At 50.5% G+C, this 6,307-nt stretch overlaps 1 protein-coding gene across 2 annotated transcripts in view; it reads left to right on the top strand.

Annotated features, from left to right (window-relative positions):
* The first annotated feature begins 973 nt into the window (after window positions 1-973).
* Slc25a33 (solute carrier family 25 member 33) overlaps window positions 974-6,307 on the top strand; it is a 40,117-nt gene continuing 34,783 nt past the window's right edge. Inside the window, exon 1 of one of the 2 annotated variants that reach the window (XM_063288452.1) lies at window positions 974-1,212. The gene's annotated coding sequence lies outside the window, so the exon portion shown is untranslated. The remainder of the gene's footprint in view (window positions 1,213-6,307) is intronic. The other variant, XM_063288453.1, reaches the window with a different exon arrangement.

Genomic DNA, 6,307 nt, shown 5'->3' with positions numbered 1-6,307 from the left:
TCCTGTTACCCTCAGATGCTAGAAATGGGGTTCAGATCCCCTGGGACTAGAGTTACAGATAGCTGTGAACCATCATGTAGGTGCTGGGAATCTTTGTAGGTCCTCTACAAAGAGCAGCGAGTGCTCTTAAGTACTGAGACATCTCTCCCTCCAGCCCTGAGTAGCCATGAAGTGGCAGAAGGGAGCGCCTGGGCAACCCTGCCCCTGGGCAGACCCATGCCCCTGAGTGGATCCATGACCCTGGGCGGACCCATTTCCGGCAGAACCATGTCCAATTATTCTCTGTGAGAAATCAGCCAAAAGAGTTTATTGGGGACCTGTAGAAAGGGGTAGAGGCAGAGAACAGGGATAGAGAAAGACACAGAGAGAGAGGAAGAGAGAAAGAGGGGAAAAGACTGGTTGAGGACACATGGGGAAGGGGTGGTGGAGAGAGAAGGTGGCAGGGAGAGAAATGGGAAATGGAGAAAGGCCAAACAGTCTTTTTTAAAACGAGCCAGGCTCTTAACCTGGCTAGCAACTGTTGCTAGGTAACTGTGTTGGGCGGAGCCTAGAGGAAATGCTAACGCGGAGAGTCTAACTTTTTACCAATTCAAATATTGATCTCAACCAGAAAACCTTCACAGGTGCGCCCAGAATCACCATGCTACTAGCCGGCAGGGCGTCCTTTGACCCAGTTAAATTGAAATTCAGTGTCACAAGGACTTTTCTTTTTGTAAAGAGCCTTGTAGGTCACACAGCACCCGCTTAAGCAACGAGGCTGCTGAAAGACCCCAGGCCTGGAGGGCAAATCCCTCCCACTTACTGACATTGACCTCCAGCTGCTTCTCCGCCCCCAAATTCTTCCCCTAACTCTCTCTGTCCGCCCACCCCCGCCCCCAACTCACCAGGCTTCAGCCACACTGGCCTGCTTCTTTCTGTCTCTTACATAATCCGAACTTCCTTTCACCTCAGAGCCTTCACACTTCCTGTTCCCACTGGTCAGACGGTGGCCCCAGCCCCTTACCAATGGCGCCTCAGCCTCGTGCCAGCTCTGCACTCTCCCTGAAGAGAATGTTAGATGGTTACAGTGATTGCGTGTTCACTGCCTTCCTGCGCAGAACTCGAGCGTAGTTTAATGGACCTTTATTTCTTCATTTGCAGTCGATCTCCACCACTGGGACTGAGCTCCACAGAGGACCGGAATCCTGGGTCTGACATTGAGGTAGAATTCAGGTAGAAGCTGTGTGTGTGTGCGTGTCTACAAGAGTGCGCGCGCCTGTGCCTGTGCGCCTGCGTGGTGTGTGTGCTATATGTAGACATGCGAGTACACACACTTGAGTGTGTATATGTGTGCAAAGGGAAACGTTGGGTGTCCTGCTCTCTCTTTTCCTTTGCCCTACTCTCATGAGACAGGCTCTCTCACTGAACCTGGAGCTAGGCTGGCAGCTCCCAAGTCCCAGCTATCCTCCTGCCTCCAACCTCCCACAGCTTTTATAGCCCTGGAATCCAAACTCAGGTCTTCATGGTTCTTGCCCACTGAGCTATCTCTCCAATCCAATGCTCTCCCTTCTCCCCTTCCTCCCTCCCCCCCCTCCAGACTTTTGCAGTAATGGGGAATGAAAATCCACTCAAAGCCTGGCACATGCTCAGTGCATGCAGAGCTCCACCCCTGCCCTATGGCCTACTTTACTTAGCAAAATGAAACCATAGTTTTCCAGCGTCTTTAAGGGCTGGCACTGGAGATAAGGTGCCCCTGTCCTAGTGGAACCAGCAGGTCAGTGGGAAGGGCCTTGGGGCAGAGCCACGAAAGCTGTAAGGAAGGAGTAGGCAGAGTCCCAAGGGAGCAGGAAAGGTCACTTCCAACCCTTAGGAGCCAAACCACACAAAACAGGTTCTCGGTGCCTCAGTCTCTTCCTTTGTAAGGGGGGGGGGGGGTTCGATAACGTGGCCTCTGCTTTGTGTTACTGTGAGTGAATCTAGGAGAACAGCATGAGACACACTCTCTACTTGTGACCAGATGCCGGACCTGACAGGCCTGGCCTCTTTCACATGGAAATCTCCTAACTCAGCTCTGCTCACGCTGTGGCTGTGCCAAGGCTGCAACTGGAGCCAGCTCTTTGGAAGGACACAAACACGGATCATTTCTATGAGCTAATGAATTCTTTAAATCCTTGGGACCTACTGGCCCTGGGCAGAGTGCTTTGATTCCCTCTTTCGGAGTAACTGGGCCTAGAAAAATAAATAGCCACAGAGGGTTAGGACCCTGCAGGGCTAGGGCCACACAGGGCTAGGGATGTAGCTCGGTGAGTAGAGTGGTTGCCTGGCACACATGAAGCCCCGGGTTCTATCCCCTGCACTGCAAAAACTGGAGCAGATCTGTCTTTTGTGTACTAGATAGATGGAGGCAGAAGACTCAGAAATTGAAAGCCCTCTTTGGCTAGATATCAAGGTTGAGCCCCACCTGGACTACACAAGAGCCTTTCTCAAAACAAGCAAGCAAGCAAACAAACCATAATTGCTCACAGAAAAGTGTCTTGGTGACCCTGAGGCTATTCTGCCTCCCCTACAGCACAGGGACCTCTGTATGAGTCATTACCAGGTGTCCCTGACTTCGACCTAGGACTTTCAACTTTGAGTGACTGTTGGTGTCAGACACTTCAGTCCCTTGTCTTCCAGAGGGGACTCTTAAATGCTGCTAGATGCAATTGAGGCGAAGCCACCACGTCCAGCAGACAGAGCCCCTCCCTACTCAGACACTTCAGCCTTACCCGCAGTCCTTCCTTTCTGGTTTGCCTGCCTAGCAGAATAAACAGAGGATACCCGGATTTCTGTTGTGGATCTAGGATCTGCACTTTGGCTCTGAGCCTCTAGGTCTGGGCATGCTTTGAAAGTGTAACCAGATCAGGCTTGGTTTGGGGGGGCCAGCAGTTTCCATTGGAATAGCATGGTAACCCCAGGCCCTCTCTTCCGCTCCCTTCCTGCTCCTCTCCAGCCCCACAGGATTCATGCCTTGTCAGCCTTTCTCTCCAGGCTCCAGGCCTTGTCCCCCCAAGCTCTCTATCCCTAGGTCACTCTCCCAACTCTTGCCGATCAATTTTCAGGTACCCCTTCCTCAGAGAAACTCCCAATGCCTTCCCAGAGGAATTCAATGACTCTCGGCTCTCATACCTTTCAGGGCTTTTGCATTTTCTAAGGATCTCAATGAAGCTTGCGTTCTGAAGGCCAGCGTCACGGTCAGATTTGTAGCAGAGAAAGGGGCAAATCAGCATTCATCATGTGCAGGCGTGAATAAATGAATGAATGAATGAGGTCTGTTCTGGTCCCCTGCTCCTCAGGGTTGGATGCTGGTATGAATCTAGGTATCATTTTATCTCCAACACAAGATGGCCATATTAATGCCCTTGGTCCAGCATCCCTCAGAACTCAGAGCACTCAATTCTGGGAGCAACAGGTCTTTTCCTGTGCTGGTTTGAATAGGTTTGGCCCCTGTCATAGGGTTTTACTGCTGTGAACCACGACCAGGGCAACTCTTATAAGAATAGCATTTAATTGGGGCTGGCTTACAGGTTCAGAGGTTCAATCCATTATCATCAGGATGGGAACACGACAGCATCCAGGCAGGCATGGTGCAGGAGAACATGAGAGTTCTACATCTTCATCTGAAGGCTGCTAATAGAATAGTAGCTTCCAGGCAGCTAGGATGAGGGCCTTAAAGCTCATACCCACAGTGACACACCCACTCCAACAAGTCCACACCTATTCCAACAGGGCCACACCTTCTAATAGTGCCACTCCCTGGGCCAAGCATTCTAACACATGAGTCTATGGGGGCTGTGATGGTTTATATATGCTTGGCCCAGGGAATGGCACAATTAGAAGGTGTGGTCCTGTTGGAGTAAGTGTGGCCTTATTGAGGAAAGTGTGTCACTGTGAGGGTGGGCTTTGCGATCTCTAGGCTTAAGTTCTGCCCACTGTGGAATTCCAGTCTCCTCCTGGCTGCCTTCAGATCGAGATGTAGAGCTCTCAGAACAGATTCTCCTCCAGCGCCAGGTCTGCCTGCAGGCTGCCATGCTCCCTGCCATGGTGATAATGAACTAACCCTCTGAACCTGTAAGCCAGCCTGATTAAATATTTGCCTTTATAAGAGTTGCCTTGGTCATGGTGTCTCTCCACAGCAATGACATCTCCTCACGTCAGAGCCACACTGTGTGGACAAGAACCCACCTTTCCTCTTGTGCTGAGGATCCTCAAAGGCCTTTCTGCCACTCAGTGTAGCATAAATCTGTTGCATTTAAAAAAAAAAACACGAGGTTGGGGATTTAGCTCAGTGGTAAAGCGCTTGCCTAGCAAGCGCAAGGCCCTGGGTTCGATCCCCAGCTCCAGAGAAAAAAGAAGAAAAAAAAAACCCACGTGACGGGTTCCCACACTGCAAGCTTCTCTCCAGGCCTCTCTCTGACCCAGGCAGTCCTCGGGCCGTTCCATCATGGCACCTTGCTACTTTGGTCTCTAATGTTAGCTCCAGTACCCGTGGGGCCATATAGACGTAACCTAATTTATCTCTGATTAGTATCTCTCCTGGCAGATCTCTATTAACCTCAAACTCTCTGGTTCAGTTACCCGGTATAATAATGGCTTTCGAAGTCCAGCTTGGGGCTGGCCTATCACGGCTCCCTGCCATGGACTCTGCCCATACTCCCAGCAACCCAGTGAAATCAAGACTCAACAAACTGTAATTTATCAATCAGATTTATATGGTAAATTCTCAATCCACAATACATCCACACAATAAACTCACAACCAATTGATAAGGATATAAACCTCCTCCTAGATAAGAAATTTGCCTACAGAAATCAATCCCAACTACTTTGGCAATGCAAGACCATTTCTGACTCTGGACAGGACAATGTACTTAATCTCTCTCATTCAATCTCTCTCTCTCTCTCTCTCTCTCTCTCTCTCTCTCTCTCTCCCCCTCTCCCTCTCCCTCCTTCCCTCCCTCCCTTCCTCCTTCCCTCCCTCCCTCTCTCCCTTCCTTTTCCCCTTTCCTCCCCACTTCTCTCTCTTGTATGCATATGTCTTACACATGTATGTTTGCATGGATATGTTCGTGTGTGGGGGAGCAGCACATGCATGTGTGTGCATAAGCCAGAGTTTAAAATCAGGTGTCTTTCTCGCCCTTAAAAAGACAAGCAAACAACAGACAACAGGGTCTCTTACTGACCCTGGAGCTGATTGGTCCAGGCAGGATGCTTGATGAGCTCACCCTGTCTCCACCCCCTTGGCATTGGCACCGGGGAACATGCACATCATCGGCCTGGCTCTCACATGGTGCTGAGGATTCAAACTCAAGTCCTCGAGTTTGCTCAGCCTTAGCACGCTGTCTCCCAGCAGTTAGCCTCTCTTGAATGAATGGAGATAGTAAGCCCCGAGTGGTTGGGAGGCTCACGTAGATAAGGTGTATGAAGGGCTGCTGTGCCGCAGCCGACAGACTCAAGGGGCATGACCGAGGATCTAGCTCAGTGAGGGAGAGCTCACTTAGCACATGTGCGATTCGAAGGAGAAGAGTGTTTGGGGGACGATGAACAGGGACAGAGCGTTTGCCTGGTGTGCCTGGCATTGCATCTAGAACTCACCCGCAGTTGGTGTCTGGCTGTCAGATGAAGTGAAGCAGACACAAAGTCCTTCATCTGCAGTTGTAAAGCCCCCAAAGTCACAAAGGCGAGATTAACCCTGTTGGCATCAGAAGGTCACCTGGCAAGACCTCATCTGGCAGCGCAACCTGACCTTTACTTACCACAAAGCTGCTTAAAGGGTGCTTGTTAATCCCTGCATGTGACCACTCGAAACTTTATATCTGGAAATGCAGTGCTGCCAGAGCCAGGCATACCTGCTATCCGACTTCTGGAAAATCATTCCAACCTGGAAAGCACATCTAGGCTTCTGCTGTCATACACTCTCCCTGAGCTGTTCCCCCTGACCTAAGCATTGTGCTTATAACACCCTTGGCCCATGACTGTCTCTGTGTCTCTGTCTCTGTCTCTCTGTCTGTCTCTGTCTCTCCCTGTCTCTTTCTCTCTATGTCTCTCTCTGTCTCTGTCTCTCTTTCTCTCTCTCTGTCTTTCTGTCTCTCTCTCTCACACACACACACACACACACCTGGCTGTCCTAAAACTTGCTCTGTAGACCAGACTGGCCTTGAACTCAGAGATCTGCCTGCCTCTGCCTCCTGAGTGCTAGGATTAAAGACATGTACCACCGTGCCCAGTCAGTCCTTTCTTTTAAGATTAGAACACCCTTAACATCTTTCTTTACAGCCCAACCTAGTCTC

The sequence above is a fragment of the Rattus norvegicus genome, chromosome 5 (genome assembly GCF_036323735.1).
Source record: "Rattus norvegicus strain BN/NHsdMcwi chromosome 5, GRCr8, whole genome shotgun sequence".
NCBI lineage: Eukaryota > Metazoa > Chordata > Mammalia > Rodentia > Muridae > Rattus > Rattus norvegicus.
Note: the sequence above shows the minus strand (reverse complement) of the source record. Positions and strands in the feature narration are given on the sequence as shown.